This window comes from Zosterops lateralis (genome assembly GCF_965231275.1).
Source record: "Zosterops lateralis genome assembly, chromosome: 12".
Classification (NCBI taxonomy): Eukaryota; Metazoa; Chordata; class Aves; order Passeriformes; family Zosteropidae; genus Zosterops; species Zosterops lateralis.
The window spans coordinates 20,613,799-20,633,056 of NC_139772.1; the positions used below are offsets into that span (position 1 = coordinate 20,613,799).

General features: G+C 41.8%; 1 long non-coding RNA gene across 1 annotated transcript; it reads left to right on the forward strand.

Moving 5' to 3' along the window:
• The first annotated feature begins 6,151 nt into the window (after nucleotides 1-6,151).
• LOC310914310 lies at nucleotides 6,152-18,570 on the forward strand. Its single transcript, XR_014591000.1, has 3 exons — nucleotides 6,152-6,264; nucleotides 12,050-14,315; nucleotides 14,754-18,570. It is a non-coding gene; the product is annotated as an uncharacterized lncRNA (long non-coding RNA).
• Nucleotides 18,571-19,258: the final 688 nt, after the last annotated feature.

Here is a 19,258-nt window from a genome sequence, read left to right on the forward strand (position 1 = left end):
AACATAACCAAGAATAACAAATCTTTACACTTCCAAAATTTTTTTTAAAAAAATAAAATATTAATCTGAGGAGTTGTATTAGTGTTTGAATTTGGGGTTTTTGCAGTGGTTTTCTTGTTTGGGCTGCAGCACTCCCAGCGATCTCTGGCTGTGTCTGAGATCCAGCACATGAATTCAAAGCTTTTGGAAACTATTGTTTCACTGCAATTAGCAACCACACTCAGCTGAGATGGCAACACGCTGAAAAATTAATTGAGAATTTAACCTTCAAATGGAAAATGCATAGGACACACTTTATTATAATCAGCTTACACAGTCATCGATGACTTTAGAGATAATTTGAGTTTCTTACTGTTCTACTTCTGGCCAATTAAAACAAAAAGGCATTTTTGCCAAGCAGCATTGATTCAGTGTCTGTGATCCTGTGTGAGGGGCAGGGTTCTGAGGCTCCCTGCTTCTCTTTGCTGGGTGCATGAGTAACGAGATTAACAGCAAGATCTCTTTGCAGCATTCAGAACAAAAGCTAATCAGCACTCCCATAAAAGTTTAAAATTGTTATATTCTTTAATTTTGCATATTGTTAGCTGCAAGCTGATCCTTATTGTTTGTTTTATTTTCATCTGTCAGAAACAATGCCAAAATATATTTTGCCTGCCCTGAGTGGGTGCAATTAATCCTGAGCTGGAACAATCTCTGAGGTTTGTGTTTGATTGAATGATCTGATCTGGCGATTCATATTCCACAACCATTGCCCACCAAAAAAACATCAAACTGTATCCAGATAGTGTAATAACTCTTTTCAAGTAAAATCCACTGGCATAATTTGTAAATGAGCGTGGAAGGGAGGAATGAATAATAGAATATTTAAACATGAAAATGTATGTCCTAGTGTACTTTGGGATGTTTTTGTACTTTTTTCACATATTTGTGGACTTAAGCTTTATTAAAAAATCAAAATAAATAAACCCCTAAATCTCTACCAATAACCCCAAATTACACTTGTTTTAACAGGGTTTTATGATATTTTATATTAATGAGTCATAGTAGTCAAATATATTGAATTACATTACAAAAACCCACTCATTGATGTATTTTGAACACTGAATCAGGATGTCATCAAAATCCTTGACACAGCACTAAAAAGCCTCATAGAAACCCTGATAATTTCCAGTACTCTTATTCATAGAAGTAGAAATATTTTCAAGGGATAAGCCCACAGCATCTAGAGAATTTCCCCCATATTTATAAGGTGCTCACACCTTGTATTTTTCTCACACTTGTGAAATTTACATTCTTCATTAGGATTCACTTTTGATCTGAAATCTTTTGGTGCTTATGAACTGTAAAAAAATACATTAAACAAAGGCTGGTGTCCTCCTGCTTTCTTTCACAAATATGAGGAGGCATTTTACAAAGGCTATATTTCTGAAATTTTCTGTCAAAGCTGGCTCCAAACTAGAATTCCCACCCATATTGATTCCAGTCCTAATATTTTCAGAATGCACATTGAAGCTTCAAGGCAGGCTTGAGGTGGAGTGCCAGAGAGGGACAAAAGATTGATAATATAATATGATAAATAAATGACTGATAAGCACAACTTCAGTCCCTGGGGAGGTGGAGGGGTTCACCTAAAGAATAAAACCACTGAACACAGGAATAAATGTGGTCTGTTAGGATAAGGTTTGCTTCTGTTGGGGGAAATTCTCTTTTATGACTGCTGGAGTTGCATGAAGACCTCAGTAAAGGATAGGAATAAAAAGGATTCAGTGGGCACGTAATCTACTTGCATTTTTAAAAGGTTGTGAGTTTATGCACCAAAGGTTGCATAAAAGTCAAAAAATCAGTTGCCTTTAACTTAGATGAAACAATGACTGCAATGGTCACTGCTTGGTTTGGGAAGAGTCCATATCCTGCTGCCAGAAATTGTCTTATGCAAGATGAGGATCAAAGAAGGGTTTGGGTTGGGAGGGCACCTCCCACTGTCCCAGGCTGCTCCAAGCCCCAGTGTCCAACCTGGCCTGCCAGGGATCCAGGAGCAGCCACAGCTGCTCTTGGCATGCTGTGCCAGGGCCTGCCCACCCTCCCAGGGAACAATTCCTGCCCAATATCCCATCTAACCCTGCCCTCTGGCATGTTGAAAAAATAGGTTTGTTTTTTATCCTGATGATCTAGAGACTAAATTGGGCACTGCAATCTCCAACTCTGTAGGTGGCACAAAACTCCTTTGAGCCATCAAATCCTTTATAAATAACAAGAAAACCCAGAGGAGCCCATGGGACTGAGCAGCAATTCGGGAGCAGATGAACTGCAGTGAACATGAGTTTGGGTATTACAGCGAGAAAGGAATAGTCCAGCTTATGCTTATTTGGAATAATTGCAGCTTAGAAAGAGCTACACTGCAGTCACTGCCTGTTTCTGAAATCAGTCAATACTGAGTGGCACCCAAAAATCCCAGCTGAGCATTGGGGATCCTCAGGAAGGGCAGGGATAGGACAGCAGCTCCGTTCTGCCATGGAGCTCTGGGGTGCTCACGTCCTGTGTGTGGTGTGCTTCCCCTTCTCCTGACCTCGCTTTGCCATGGAAATCTCCATATTCAGGATTGCAGTGCCCTTTCTATAGGTGATGCCCTATTCATAGTTTGTCACTATTTGATTCCTTCTGTGGGGCACTGCAATCCATGTGTTCCTCCAGTGGATCCCAGTATTCCCACTATGCCATTTGTACAGTCCAAGCAGCACTTACACAATGTGCCTGGATATTTTTGCAGGCTCTAGAGGTCTTTGGAATATGAATGCAATCTCTGGTTTGTTTGTTTGGGTTTTTTTTAGAATTAGTTTAAATTATTAGAAATTCTGTGATGACAAATCAGGCAATTGCAGCTATGTTAATAAACCGTGTTTCAAGGTATTTGCACAATCTGTTTCAGAGTAATGAACAAGTAAATAAAATTTCCCTATAGTGAATAAACCCATATATTTTTCTGAATCCCTACTACTAAAATGACTTTTTCAATTAATTTCAAATTATACTGTTCTCCAGCCAGGTAACTGGGAGCCCAGGGCTAAATATTCCCAATGTCAGGGCACTGGGAGAAGCCAGTCCTAATCTGAAATAATGCTGTTGAGTGCAGTGAAGTTGCAAAGATAACAGTGAGTTTGGAATTTATTCTGTTTCATGGATATTCTTTATTTTCTCCTGTACAACTCCCTGTCACAGGAACACTAGCAGCGTTGACATGCACTGATTTGATTCACCTCTTTTCAAATGAAACAGGGCTGTTTTTTAATCTTTTGCAGGAGTGATTGTTAACTACAGTGAAATTGTCACAAGCAGTAGGTCAATTAATTACTCCATTTTTAAGATCCTCCTTGTAAAACAGCAATTAATTTAACTGCATTTTGGTGGATTTTGTTCTCTGGACTTATCTGTAGAGGTGTCTTGTCTCTGCCTCCGCCAGCCCTGACACCTCGACAGTAAAAGGGTACGGCTTGGTAGCAGGATGAACCTCACTGACCCCTGTGAGTTCTTTTCTTGCTTGAAGGAGTGAAGCAACAACAGCAGGAAAAAAGAGGAGGCTGTTCTGGGTTAACTGCTGGCTTTATTCATCAGGGTATCTGCCCTAGCAGACATCTCTCAGCAGAAGCAGCGGGGGGGAAAACGAGGGAAAAAAGCAAGAAACTCCCGAATGCAACACCTTTTACTGGGGGGAGGAACTCAGGGATGGGTTTAACTGGGGACAAATCAGGGGCCAAAGGGGGTATGGCTCTCCAAATAAATGACATACATTGTAACAAATCAATAACTCGGATGGGGAGACAGCTGAAGTCTTGTCCAATCACTTGGACAACCAATAAGGGTAGAACCTGGGTGGCATGGGGCAAACCATTATAACTTATAAAAATGAACTTAATACAAGGAACAAATACATACATAAAACTGATAAAACCAAAACTATACCACTACACTTATCCATTTGAAATCACTGTCATTCTAGGCAGATAACACTGCTTTATTGTATGTGACAGTTTTTCAGAAGTTCATATTTTCTTCTTTCATCAATGTTGGGACTGAGTTTATTTTTAATTATCTGCGGCACCTTTTTATTATTAGCAGAATGGGAAAGCAGTAAACCTGGAGTTTGTGAAGTGAATGGGGGCTATCAACCTCCTAAAAGAGGATGTTAAATAGAATGGATTGCAATGTCCAGGTTTTATGGGATGACATAAAAATTATAAATATTTGCAGTTCGGACACAGTGCAGCTTCAAGGACTTTCACAATTTTCTTATCCCTTCTTCCTTTAAGCTTCCATTTGTTTTCATTTTCATCCCAAATGGGGAAGAACCATGGACTGTTCAGTGAAGCCCCTGTGTACAAGGCCTCCTTCTCAAACAAGACAGATTTTGCAGCACTCTGAGAAGGCTTTTGGGTGGGAGAAAAAAAAAAAAAAAAAAAAAAAAAAAAAAAAAAAAGTTGATCTTTAATAGTTGCATGGTTGGTAGGGAGACAAAGATCTTTAAGATGACACCAGTGAATTCTGCCTTTTAAGCAGAGAGGGAGATTCCAGCAGCTCAGTCTCTGATGGATTAGTTCAAATAACTTGCGAGATAATTTCCATCCTGAGAGCTGAAGCAGCAAACATCCAAAGCATTCACTGCTGTGGCTGGAAGGTTTGGAGAAAGGATGAAGAACAGGAAGATAATTTGAGGAGCGTGTTGTATTTGGAGTATTTACTCTTGTAAAAGGCTGCCTGACTCATTAGCATCTTGAATGATCTGTCTAAGTGTGGTTCAGACTGAAAAGGGAATAAATACAACATTATCCTTTTGTGTTGCCAAATGTAGGGCACCAAATGTTTGCTTCTGTGGTCTGCTCTGATCAGTGGAGTGGCTCTTTTGACTCCAGTGGAATTATGCTTGGGATGAGCCTGGCCCTATGACCCTAATCAAACTGAATAAGATGAAAGGTTTGGGGGGAAAAAAGAGCTCAATCTCCACGTAAGATCTTTATAAAGTATTATGGGATTAGGTCTTTAAGAAAGGGGGGAGAAAATATATAGTGGCATTTTAATCAGGCACATCATGGTAAAGGAGACATGGAGCATTAATTTAATGAAAAGGTTTTTATAGGCTCATGATATGGCTAAGGCATGAAATAAATCACATAAATGTAAAACACAATGTGGTTTCTAGTACAAGAAGACCTGATTCTATGCCTGTGCATAGCAATTTGTGGTTTTCTGTGTTTCCTGTGATTTACATATTTTTAATTGCACTGAAATCTGCACTAGACCACTGAGAGGCAACTTTTTACTTCAGAGGTCACCCTAAATTCATTAAGTACAGATTGGCTTTGTGTTTATAAGAAGGCCACATCTGCTAAATCAGTAACTCTGCACTCCCTCAGCTGGTTCATGCAGAGCTGCTTTGTTTGCCTCAGATTAGTGATGTGAGCTGCATGTCCATCCCATGAGATTAGTGCAGAATGCCCTGTTCTACACTCCAGAGATTCCTACTAACATAATCCCCATGTGGAGGGTGGAGGTATTTTTCTGAATATGGGGGAGTTAGAGGAATAACCAAAGGGCAGGGATTGTTTATTCTCTGCATTTATGTGGCTTCGTTTTTCCCTTTGCTTTTAGGTATTTATTGTTAGGAGTTCCCACAGCAGAGTCTGGTTTCTGTTTCTTCAGCCCTGTGGCTGCCACACCAGACCTGTTCCATTGGTTTTGTGCATGGCTGTCTGAAGAAACAGCAATACTGGGAACAAGAGATGATTCCTTTTGATGAGTCTCACAAAATTAAACCAGAGATTCAATTTTGATGCTGGCTACCACTTTCTGGGTTGTCACTGTTCTTTTGTGATGATCCTTTTATTCTTACTCACTCGGAAATGCCACAAGAAAAACTGATGATTTTCTAATAGTCACAGAAGAATGAAGAGCAAACAGCTTACGATAGGGGAGGTTGAGTTGTGGCATTAAATGCTTCCCATTGGTTATTTTTGTTAGAAAATTAGGGAAACAAGAAGGCTTATCTGTTAAAAATGGGTGGAGATAATATTTTTCTCCTTAAAATGACTTTATTAATCAGCTCTTACAATAGTGGCTCGAGGGACTGGCACCCTTGAGGAGGAGGGTCTTGGTCAGCTTTGCAGCCGGAAGTTCCTGCAAAGGTGGAGAACTCTTTCCTCGCCAGGGGTCTCCAAGGAGTTCTAATTTTCGTTGAGTTGGCTTTGGGTCTTGGCTTTTCTTGGCTATCTTTAGGTACAGTGAGTTACAAAAAATTGTCTATTAATACTTTAGGGTATACACAGTTTAGTGCTGTCTTTTGTGGGTCTAAATCTTACATTGATTTGTTTTTATAGGGTTTTTTTGGTGTTAAAAAGAGTCACAGGGTGCACTGGGGTTCTTAATTTACATGTACTACAGGGTCACCCCGGGGGGGTTATTTCGCAATCGGCGCTGCAGCTCATGGCGGGAGCGGGCCGGGATCTTGGGGGAGGGGGCGGCAGCACTGGAGCCACACGAATTCTCTGCACGGGAGAGCGAGCACAGCATGTCTCGGCCGCGCCGCACGGGGAGCGGGCGCCTCGGGGGTCTCGTGGTTTCAGTGGGGGGGTGTGTGTATGTTTCTGGCCGCTCCGCAGCGGGAGTGGTGTGGGAGCGGGGCCGGGGTCCAGCAGGACGGCCGCACAGGTCGGGCTGGCTCGGCAGCCTGGGGGTTTCACGGCAGAAGAGCGGGGACGGGACGTTCCGGCCACGCCGCAGCATGGGAGCAGGCTTTGGGAGTGCAGGGGTTCTCCACACTGGGCTCGGGCCGGCTCGGGCGGGCTCGGCAGCCCGTGCCGCACAGCGGCAGTTTGTGGGCTCTGGGAGCCGAGGGGGCAGCATGCCGGCAGCTTTTGTTTTCAGTTTCTTCAGCGGCGCGGGGGCTTTCTCTCTTCTGGCTGCTTGGGGGGGTGCGGTTTTCAAAGAGCCTCCCCTCTTTTTGCTTACCAAGGTGGCTTCTCATTGTTACATTACAAAATAAACATTCAAGATATTAATACAATTATTATACAATAACTAAGGGTCTTAACACTTTAAATTCAACATATATGTACTTAGGAGCCTTCTAATTTTCATTTTTTTCATTATCCATCCCCCTGACCCTGCAGGAGGTTTGCAGAGGAGGTTTTTTCAGGTCACTCTTTCCTGGCACCAGCTGACAAACCAGGTGCCAACACAGTTCAGCCCTACAGCCATTACAGTATTGCTATGTGAGAAGTGACTTTGTGTCCCTAAGCTACTCAGAAATGCCACAAGTCCAATTCTGAAGGACTAAAAAGAAGAAAAAGGGGACCTTGAATAAGAAAATGGGATGTATGGTGGCCAGACTGGTGTGTGTGCTACTGATTGTCATGGAAAAATGTTGCTTGGAGAGATTTTGGTGATAGGGATATCCCAAAGCAGAGGTAAATGGGTTTCTTGCTGGGAGCAGTGGGGGGTGGTGGGGTGGGGGGGGTGGCGGGGTTGGGGGGGTGGTGGCGGTTTCTCATGCTGTGCAAGGGTAGCAGAATGGAGAAAATCTATTTCCAATGCATATTTGGCTGCCATTGAGCTGTGCGTGTACAGCACAGGTGAGGGAGGGCTGCTCTGCCCTTCAGCCTCTGAGCTCCCTTGGCTTGTTATGTGCTGCCCCAGAGTGCCTGGGAGCTGAAACCAGTTACCTCAGCCCAAACTTTTAGGAAGTCAGGATATGGAAAAGAAGGAGGTGACAATGCATGCTGAGCTGCTGGAGATCAGGGAGGAAGGGAAAGGAAGGAATGTGCAGAGCCAAAGGAAAGCTGATGCTTCTCACTACAAGGAATGGGAACTGCTTCTGCAACGACCTTTGTTCCCAAGAGTAGGAGCACTGAGGGGTCCCCTCTACTTTATATCCATTATTTGTGTCATTTATTGTCATAATCACCTGCTACAAGGTTTATTATTTACTATGCCAGGGATCAACAAAGAGTTGAATGGAACCTCCTGTTATTCTGGTGGATAACAGAGGTTTCTAGGAGAGGAATAAAGCAGCTGCTGGAGGTGTTTCATCATCATTTCACTCATTTGCAGGCAGACACACACAAAAGCACTTTGGAAGTCTTTTATCCTATAAGGATATAAGGAAGTCTTATATCCTATCCCTTTTCCTAAAGGAAACTGAAGATTTTAATCTGTCCTGTAAGAATTTAGCTGAAAAGACAATAAACAGAGAAAATGATATCACCCACACCGCTTTGCAAAGAGAAAAGCTCCTCAGGGATGGTGGCTTTTGAATCCTATTCCCAGTTAAGCATAAGTGTTGAAAGGCAGCCATGTGTTCAGATATGTTATATGAATTGTTCTTAAGGCTAGTAATTTTTTCCATGGGTAAGGCTTCCCAGATTTCTTCTGAGCCATCTGTCAAGGAAAGAGAGCATTAGATCGTCAGACATTGTTTTCAAAGCTCACTAAAATATTATCTGTTTAACCCTTGCCTTGCTTAATTTGAATGAGGGCTTTAAGTGAGGGTTGTTTGTTCCACTGTTTCATTTTATTTTTTTACATACAGAGAAACAGAGAGGAAATGTTGGGTAGCTCACTTTGCCTGGAGTAAAGCTAAGGCAGGGACGTGGCAGTTCTGGTCTTGTGACTCGAAATTCCTTTTGCATGAAGAGATAATGTGCTGCTGTGATAGTCTTGGATAAAACAAAATTTAGATGATCATTTAAAACCCTTCATCCTTCCTTCCTTGAGCCAAGGAAGGCAGTGAACAGAAAGAATTGTTGCTTCACTTGGTGAGGTTGAGGGGGTGACCTGTAGTTCCTGGGGCAGCTGTGACTGCCACTGCCAAATTTGCTTGCTGAAAGCTCAACCTTATTGAGATCCTGTGATTAATTCAGTTCTCAAAGCACAGGTTTGTCACTGGGTTTATAAACTACATTAAGTTATTTGTAATGATTTTGTGGTGTGTGTCTGAAATTAAATCCTTTTAAAAAGTTCCCCTTGAGGAATTTAAATGTAGCATCCTCTTCATCAGGTTGGAAATAGCTGCTTAGAGGAAAGAGTGGAGTCCTGAAGACATTGGGGTATGCACAGCCAATAATATAATATAATATAATATAATATAATATAATATAATATAATATAATATATGTAATATGTCAGGCATGAAGTGTGTGTAGTGAACAGGGGGTGAAAATGGTTTTCCTAAGGTAGGAGTGGTCATTCCTCCAGATGTGACCCTGCCAAGCAGCCCTGATCTCCTGGGATCCCTCAGGAAGCAGGAGGAGCTCCCTCCAGCTCCCTTCAGCTCCCTCCTTTGCCATTATAGGCAGCCAGATTCTCAAAACCTTTGGAAAAATGGCACTGCTTTGTCCCTCTTTCCCAGCTACACTGCATGGGAAGAGGAGCACACTCAGCCTCTGGTTATTTCAGCCTTTCTTGCTCCTGGTAGCTGGGAAAAATGCTTGGATAGTGTGGTTAATGTCTGCACAGCCCTGGAGACAACATCATGGAAGGATGGAAAGAGAGTTTATTCCCCTGGTCACATAAATAAGGTGAGGGTGCTCGGTTGTGATAGTTTGGATCTAATAAAAACCTGAGTTAAATCTGTTCACTGGTCCCTCACAAAAACTATTTCTTCAGGAAGAGTAGGCACTTCATTCTCAATTCAGGAAAGAAATCCAGCTTGCAGAAGGCAGCAGGTTTAGGGATTTTACAACCCCCAGTGACATTGATGGGAGAATATGGGATTGTTCCTGCTCCTAACAGGGTCCCTTTTCCTGGACCGAGCAGTGAATTGGGATTTACCAGCAACAGCATGAGGGGAATCTCAGGAAAGAACTCACGCTGCAGCTCCAGCCCAGTTGTGTGGGTCCCTGTGTTGATCCTCAGGAGGACATGGGGAGCAGGAGGTAAATCCTTGACTTGTGCAAAGCCTACCAGCCCCCAGGGCTGTGAGGAGCAGGGAAAGGAATAACCACCAGTATTAAACCCCATCCTTGCATCCTAGGGATGGCTCCCACAGCCACAGGGGTGTTGGGACAGCTGGATTCCCTTTCTGGAAGGGCTGGATTCCCTTTCTGGAAAGGCTGGATTCCCTTTCTGGGAGGACCTGCAGCATTTTTTATGGGCTGTGGTACAGGAGCAGCGTGCTGTGGGTGCCCTTGGCTGTCACCAGCCATTGCAGAACGCTGTAAATCATCCTTATTTTACTTTATGAATTGTAAAAACTATCATACATTTCACAGGTATCTCAGGACAAGATAGTAAATTTCAAGGTTTTTTCCATGAATTTATGGCCAAGCCTCAAAAATAGCTGGAAAAAAACTCAGCTGTAGATCTGAGGAGCAATAGATTGTCCTCAGTTTGGGCACGCTACTCCCTCCGGCATCAAGGGCAATAGATAGCCCATGGGGTAATTATTTAGTACAAAATGAAGAAAAATATGAATCCAGGTGTACTAAGAGATGCTGAATGTTGGAAGGGACATGAATAAAATTATTTTCCAGTGGCATTTTGTTCTTGGCTCACTGTTTCCAGGAACACAGCAAATCACAGCTCCCATCTTCTCTCCCGGATAAGCCATTTCTTGTTTTGGTGGTGGTTTCTTTTATATGTTTCAGAACACTGGTGCATCACAGTCCATTTCCAAGAAGAATTTTTTTGCTTGGCACATGTAAAGAAAAAATTTCCAAAGAAAACTTTGTGGGTTAAAGTTATTTTTTAACCTTTTGAGGATAAGTACATAAATCATTATCTTGCTCAAAACAGCTGCCAAATTCTTCTGGGGAAATTTTTGGTAAAGTCCTCAAATGAGAAAATAATGTCAGTGTGGAGAAGCTGATCTCTTCAGGTGGTTCATTCAGATATTTCTCACACCCTAAGGATGAAATTTTGCCATAAGGGTGGAAGAAAGTATCAAGACGTTACACTGTGAGCACATCAGAGCACTGAAAATCTGTTCCTTGCCTTCCATTCACGTTCAGATCCTACATAATTGATAAAATTCCTGGCTAGAGTTCTGTGGAACTGTTATTTCTGTATAGGGCCAGATGCACTGCTAACTGCTCATTGACACTAACACATTCTCATCCCTGAAATAAAAATGAACTCTGTTTTTAGCCCTCTTCACATGATCTCTTTCAATCTCCTGTTCTTTGGTTTATCAAATTAAAATACTTTTCTAGGAATCATCTGATATTTCTGAGAGGTTGAGCAAATAGAAATATCTGTAAAGACAATAAAATTTTGCATTCTACTGTATTGTAGAGAGGGGAGCAGAAGGATCAAGGAAAGCAAATGTTAGCCTTATTTCTTGTGGCAACACAAATCATTCTGGTATTTATTTTTTCCCACCTTTTGTGTCTTATAGGAGCCATGAGCTTTACATTTCATGCACAGTCATGGAATGTAATAGGATGATTTTCATGCAAGGACATAGTGTTGCCAGCTGAAAGTAGTTAGCAGTTTCTATTACAAATATATCTCCTAATTTTCTTTCCTATAGTTATAAAGCATCCTGTGATGACATTGAATTAAAATATCTGCATTCTATGAGTAGTCACTTACGAAAAAAGGGAACTTTTGTTATGTGGTTCTCAGGAGCAATCCAGATATAAATATTATATGTCTGATATAATATAGAATATGTCTGTGGATATAAAGGACAAAGATCCCTAAACTGCTTCTGAGGTTTTAAAAAACACCACTGCGCAAAATTCCTGAATTTAGAGGGGTGCTTCAATATGAAAATACCATTTAAGTAAAATGTATATATCAATAAATGTATAGTTTTAAAAGTCTATTGTATGGCCACTACCTTCTGCTCATTCAGCAGGTGAAGGTTATATGTCAACAAGTCAGTTAAAAATAAAACTAAGGATAGTTTGTGCTAAGAATAGGAGAATTTTCAGACCTTTTTAGATGGCTTTCCTTCAGGTTGCTTTTCATATCCGGACAATGGGTTTATGCAGCAGTGGACATTCTAATGGCTTTAATCTTATGATCTTTTTGCAACCTTGTCTTGTCTTTCTACCTACAGATAGAAAAGGCACCACAGCGAGAGGTGGGCAGCTTGTTCTTTGTGAATGGAGGCTCTGTTCAAACTTACAGCTCAATTAGGGAGGATTAATCTGTGAAAACAACGAGATCAGCAGATGTTTGTGGAGGAGAACCCAGAACCACTTTGTCTGTCGAGGCTTCTAAAACCATGCTGTGCATTTCCAAAATGTGAGAGGGGATGGTGAGGAGGGAAGGAAGGATTCCGTAAAAAATACTTTCTTTTTCTTTAAAGTGCCCAAGCACTAACATAATTATAAAAGGAAACAATGGGATTCTTAATATTCAGTGGCAACATTGAAGGAAAAATGCAGAAGAGAACGACAGCTGAGAGAGTCTTTAATCAGGGCCCCTTACAAAGTCCCAGAAAAAGACACAAGAGGTCTGATGAGACACAGCTGCACTAATCCTTGTATTAAAAAAAAAAACAACCCCAACGTTCAGGAAAAAGGGGGTATGTTAATAAGAGATTGATAATGCAAGACACAGTTGGCTGGAGAAGATTAATGCATTGAAGCAGCCACTACAACAAAGGGCCCAGCAAGGAACCATGCAGCCACATCCTGCCAAGGGTTACACATGGTATCACCTGAGCCCTCAGTCCCAGCAGGAATTGGGGTGTGGGCATGGGGACATGCCTGGAGCTGGCCTGGCTGTGGGAACAGCGAGACTCGTCCTGCTCCTGTGATGGAGCTGCATGTCTGGGACATGTCTTCCCTGGAAAATACACTGTGCAGCGGAAAAACACTTCTGATAGAAAAGGAACTCAAACCATAATGTTCTTCTGGAACGTTCTGACTGGAGGAACCCAACAGAATTCCTTTTCTGGGAAATGCTCAACCAGCTTTACCCTGGACATGCTGCTTTGAGTCCTGCATAATCCCCGCCAGGCAGCTGCAATATTAAAGAAGAAAATCCACATTCCTCCTCACATAGAAGTTTTATTGGTTGTTTTAGAGGGTTTTTTCTCTTCCTGGTGCTGAGCAATGCAGGGAGAGCTATGGCACATCACACACAAGCTGCTGTCCTGCCATTCTGCTGTGCTGTAGGATAACATGGACAGGTTCCAGCTGGGAGCTTGGGCACCCCCAGGTCCTGTCCTCACCATGCTCCCCAGGGCTGCTCCACACCCAGGTCCTGCAGGGGCTCCTCTGGGGCCACAGCCAAGAGGCTGCCCCAGAGGAGGATTCCTGGAGAGGAATCCTGGAGATGCAGCAGCCTGAGGGGATGGATGGATGGATGGATGGATGGATGGATGGATGGATGGATGGATGGATGGATGGATGGATGGACGGACAGACGGACGGATGGATGGATGGATGGATGGATAGATGGATGGATAGATGGATGGATAGATGGATGGAGGGAGGGAGGGAGGGAGGGATGGAGGGATAGATGGATGGCCCTGCAGTGTTTTCTTGCAAGAAGCATTGGGACCTTCTGCTCCCCTTCCTCCCTCTCTCCAACTCCTACTTCAGGAGACCTGGGAGCAGGCTGGGATTCCCCTGCACACCTGGGCAAGCCTGAACCCCAACCAAAGCAATGCAAACTTTGACATCTTTAAGTGATATATCAACACAGGCTGAACAACCGCTTCTTTCAGCATGGCTGACTTTGCCTTGTTTTTGCTCTGATTTACATTTTGATTTGCCTTTGACACCTTCCTTTTCCAGCAGCACATTTTTGTTCATGAATAGCCACTACCTCCTGGCAGCATTCTGTTGGATCCATGAATTAGTGCTGTTTCCTCTTTGTTTTATCATTTGCAGGACACAAATCCCAAGCAATTGCAAAGAGTTGGATCCTCTTTTACGGAAAACTCAGTTACTGAGTTCCTATCTGTCTAGTTTTCTAAATAAAACTTCTGAAATTCCCATATGCTTCATGGCACATTTTCTATGTTCACCAAGAAATAGCTTAATGTAGAAAAGAGGGAGGTTTGGGCACTGGGATTGCTACAACCACAACTGACCTAAGGCTTCCTGGCAAATATCAGGTGGAGAACATTTGTTCCAAGCACGCAGCAGGGAAGATGTGATATTGGCACTGGGTACATTTTTAACACTCTTCACATTTCCAGAACAGTTAGAAGCTGTCTGGAGAATTTCTGGCAAACTTTCCTTGAAAACTACCCATGCGGAGCAGCACTTTCCTAATTGGCTATAGCCACCCCTTGATTAACTTCTCATGGACACATATAAGGAGGAACTCCAGAGTATCTTGCAACCAGACTGGCAGGATTTTGCCTGGTGTGTATTAACCCTTCCTCACAATCTTTTAAAATTTACTAACTAACCAGGAAACATTTGGAACTCTTTGTACCTCTTCTAAATCAGTGATTGTAAATATAAAGTTATTTGTGTTGCTCTCCTAAGCAATGAATTTATTTTGCAAAACATGTTTGTAAATTCACATTGACCTGGACATCAGGATGGTTAATTAAGTTGTCTTTTGAGTGTTTTAATTTCTCTTTAAAAAAAGTTTTAAATGCTGTCATTCTAAGTATTTTGAAATCTGCAGCAATAAATTCCATCATGCTGCTGTCAATTACCAATCTCTAACATTCAGAATTAATTTTAACTCAGCTTGTTTCTAACCTGGTGAAAGTCATTTTGAAACTTCAGTGAGGGAGAGTGTTACTTCTGCCAAAAATGTCTTTGCTATCTCTGGTGTATTTGTGCCTGTAGACATGCATTGAAATCACAGTCATCCCTGCAAGGCTGACCACCCCAAGAAATGCTTTTACAAGATTGTTTTTGGAACACACTCAAGGCATTGACTCAGGTGGATTTTCTTAATTCCATGCTTTCGTCTCTTCCTGCTCTGTGCTGTGCTGGCTCTGCTGTTTGCCTTTCTGCACAGTCTCACTTGTGCCTGTTGGAAAACAATTAAAGAATCAGGATATTCCTGGACCATTCACTGAAGCTGGTTTGCATCACTGCATATGTGAAAATCTGTTTTTAGTTGAAGTGGCACTGGATGGTTTCTCTGACTTCTGTGTGATCACAGCAGGGACCTATGAAGTGCTCTGGTCCAGCCTCCTGCTTGAAGGGGCCTGTCACAGCCACTTCATGAGGTCAAGCACAGCTTCATCCAGCCTGCAGCTCTCAAAGAGCCATCCATCAATATTCAGCCTCAGAACAACCTGTTCCAGTGCTGTTCATCCACATCCTTCAGGAGAGATGATCTCGTGCTCATCACACAACTCATTTCCAGAACAAGATGCTTGCTCAGACCAACACTCAGAACTTCTAAGAAAAACCTAGGGAATTTCAAAATTCCAGAAAGAAAAGTACTTTGGTAGATCTAAATTTCTTTCCTTACAAGCTAAAGATGTCATTCCTGAAGTCCTGACTATGAGCAAAGCACTGGAATTTTAGAAGTCTGAGCATGAATATTTGATCGCCAAATGTTATGTGAGAGCATGTGTTTGTGGGGACACAGATTCACTGCATGTATTGGTGTGCTAAGGCTGGTTTGCAACATTTAGTGCTTAGTCAGAAACATATTAGCAGGCTTGTATTTATATTGAGCTTTAATAAACAGAAATTAATGGAAACTTTATGGGAATTCTTTCAGGGAGGTAGATACAAAAATGTGAATCCAAATGAGTTTCTTTCTGTGCACTGAATAATCTTTTGTAATGACAGGAATGCTCCAGGTCAGCCTGCTGGTGTAAGGTGTGGAAACATAAATTTGTTGATCCCCAGTAATAACCTTAGAATAAGGAGTTCAGGAGAACAGAAAGAGCTGGATTTATGGTGTGACAGCCATGCTTTCAACAAACCCACCCCAGCCTTCATTTGCTGTTAATGAACACAGTTACATCTAATGGAGCTATGGTGGACAGTATTGGTGTTTAAAAAGCAATCAGATCAACTGATGCTTTCATTAGAATAATGATAACTGCATCAAAGGGCCACAGTGCTCAGCAAAACACCTCCTGCAGTGCATAAACAGCACCACCACAGGAGATGCTTATTGCTTTAGTCGTGCTCCCTTTGATGTATTTATCAGTTAAATGTATTAGTTCTGCTCCGCAGCCGTGCGCAGAAATAGCACAGAGGAAGACCATATTCCACATGTGCTATACATAGCATCACAACCTCTGAGCACCAGGATCAATAAAGAAAATTCAGTCAAAAGTGTTGAGCATTTTTAGAGTCAATGGTGTGAATGTTGACAACTCATGGCAGCACTGAAACTCCATCCGCCTTCATGGGACATTTTTATCTCAGCTAAAAGGAACACAGATTCCAACCTCTCATGATGCAAGGAAGTTTCTTTTTAGAGGAAGTATTGCCTGCCATTAGGATGGAATTCATTAGGTCATGTCCTTAGATGGGAGAATGCTACGCCCACTTTGTGCATGTTGTTGTGTGTGTGTATTAACTTTGCTCAAAAGTTACTATTTCTTCTCCCTGAGTTTTAATCCTGTGATTTAGGTAATTGCGTGGTGAATTATTGTGCATTAGGTTCAGCTGAGATCAGTTCTCTTGGAGGCTGTTAGTACATAGTTCATTTGTCTGCATTCATAATTGCAGATGTTGATGTCTGAATTTATTTTAGCTACTGAGAGAAAAGAACCTTGTTTTTCCTGAAAAGAGCTATGTTTGTTTATTAAAATAATTTAAATATAATGCCAGCCCACAGACCATCTAACTTGAAACTCTCTTGTTCTGTGGCTGATGTTGCTCTGTTTTCCCAGTGCTGTGCAATTTAGATGTGGAGCATGGGAGGCCAACTGCTGAATTATCACCATGCCTGACAATGTGTATTGGGTTTTAAATCTCTTTTGGGCTTTTTTCCTTTCATTGCAGAACTACGAAGGGTAGAGAGTGATAATTATATGTGTGTGTAATTTTGTGTTATTTCATGTAACACAAGCCGATAGATCCAAACAACCTTGTTTAGGTTAAGGTTTGTTAATATGGGATAATAATAGCAGTTAAGATTGTTGCATGTCATGAGTAGATTGAACAAATACATTATGAAAGTACTTAATTAATAATTTCATTTGTTTTCTTGCAAACTAAAATGCAAATTTTGGTTTGTTGGATATTTCACCCAACACTTGAAGACGTGGGAGTTCATGGATGCAGGAACTTGGTTTTCCAGAGGAGCCAAACACAAATTTACTGTGGAATACAGCAATTAACTCATCTCTAGCAGTGGAGATTTCTCCATGTGCAGCTCCTCATTGAAATAAACACTAGAGCTGGACCTTGCTGGTGTGGATCCCCAGGAACACAAAATCAGCAGTGACTTCCAGCTCTTTGTGTCTTTGTGCCCATGAGTAAGGAGATGTTTGAAACATCTGTCAGTCACAGAGTTTGCTCCTGAAGATACTTCAGTGCTGTTGGTGTTGTTGTGACAGCACCAATTAATGAGAAACAAATAATTTACATTATTGAGAAATACTTGTAAGTATTAAAACATTGCCTCCTGTAAAGTGTATTCTTTGTGCCAGGGTTCAGGGATGTAGGTAACTCGACACTTTCACCATGTCATTGCTGACATGCAGAGTGTCATCATTTTAGCCAAGCCAACAAATCCTCACCTAGGAATGAGATATATGGAATATAAGTCACAGATTGGACAAGATGGGAGAAGTTCCTTTGTCATACCTTTTCCAAATAGCTTTTTTTTGTGCTTGAACTTTTAGTTTAATTTCTAAATGTGTTTATCTCTAAGTAATTACTAGCTAATACTGATAATTAATTGAGTGTGGCTCTTAAAATATTATATTGTTGATCTTTTATTTATAACTAATCAGAAACTTAATTATTTATTGGTTACATTTCATGTCACATTTAATAGGGTAATGTCTGAGCATAGGAGACTTCCCCTAATTGCACAGGAAATCTTCTTTAAAGGCAAGTAGCTTCATCAGTCCATTTCTTGTAAGCTATTATTGTAGTCATACATTAAACAAAAAGAATCCAGGAGAGAAATTGTCTTCCAAAATTGCTGATTTTTATATGGTCAGGAAAATGGATCTCAGTTAATTGCCTGTCATTTTCCTAACCAGCTAATGTGATTGTTTGTATACAAATATTCCCTATTTGCACATTGATTTGGGCTTCCTTAATGCCAAAATACAAAATGTTGCATGCATTTAATTGCTAAATTTCATCACGTCTGTCACAAATAAATCTGGGTTTATATAAAGACATCCTCACTATTTGCCTGTTGCTGCTCAGTAATGTTGATTTTAGTATTTTTTAGAAACTCACCTCCAAAGAAAGTACACACTATAAAAACCTGGAAAACTCAGAAGTTAAATACAGACTTCCAGAGTTTACTTGGACATCAGGGAAAAAAACCAACCAAACAAACAACAGATTGAAAGCTTTGGAATCCTTAAGAAATCCAGTGTTTCTTTGAACTGAGGAACCTCATGGGTTGTTTTGTTGGGGTTTTTTCCCCTTTCTGGCTTCACTCCACAGGACACCTGTATTTCTGCATTGCTCCCAAACTGCTGTAAGATGTTTTTTAGATGCCTGCCTGCATTAAATCAGTTCTATATGCTACTGTAAGTGTGGCTGGATTTCATCTGGCAGGAGAGAAACCTAGTTTGCTTTTTCTATTCAACTCCTCTGCTTTTTCAAGTGTCTGGTCTTGTGTCCTTTAGAACAAAGCTGTTCAGTGAAACCCTGGAAAAACACCAGGCTCCCTCTTGAGAGACAGTGCCTTTAACATTTGATGAGTTTCCAGAGGCAAAATTCAGGTGTAAAAAGGGGAGATTTTCATAGGAGACAGTGCTCTGCTCCTCCAGGATGAGGATGGCACTGGATGTTCTGCTGTGAGGAGCACAGGGCTGGGCTCCTGGCCATGGCCACCACAGTGGGCACCAGAGGAGTGACCATGGGGAGAACTGTGGGCTCACTGCACTCCTGAAAGGGGAAATTTCCTCCTGACATGGGCACAGTGAAGGATCCTTCACAATGCCTGAGGGTAGAAATTCTGCAGAAGTTACCAGGGAGCTCCCAAACCTGAGACAGGAACCTGGCCAGGGGCTCATGGTGACTCCAGAGGTTACAGGAGAGGCCCCAGGAAAGCAGGCACAGCTCTGTGACAACGACAGGGCAGGGAGATCTGCTGGGACAGGGAATTTCTGACATTGCCTGGGGGTTACAGAGGGCAAGGAGAAAAATTGAAACTTGGAGTACATTAGCAGACAGATCTAAAT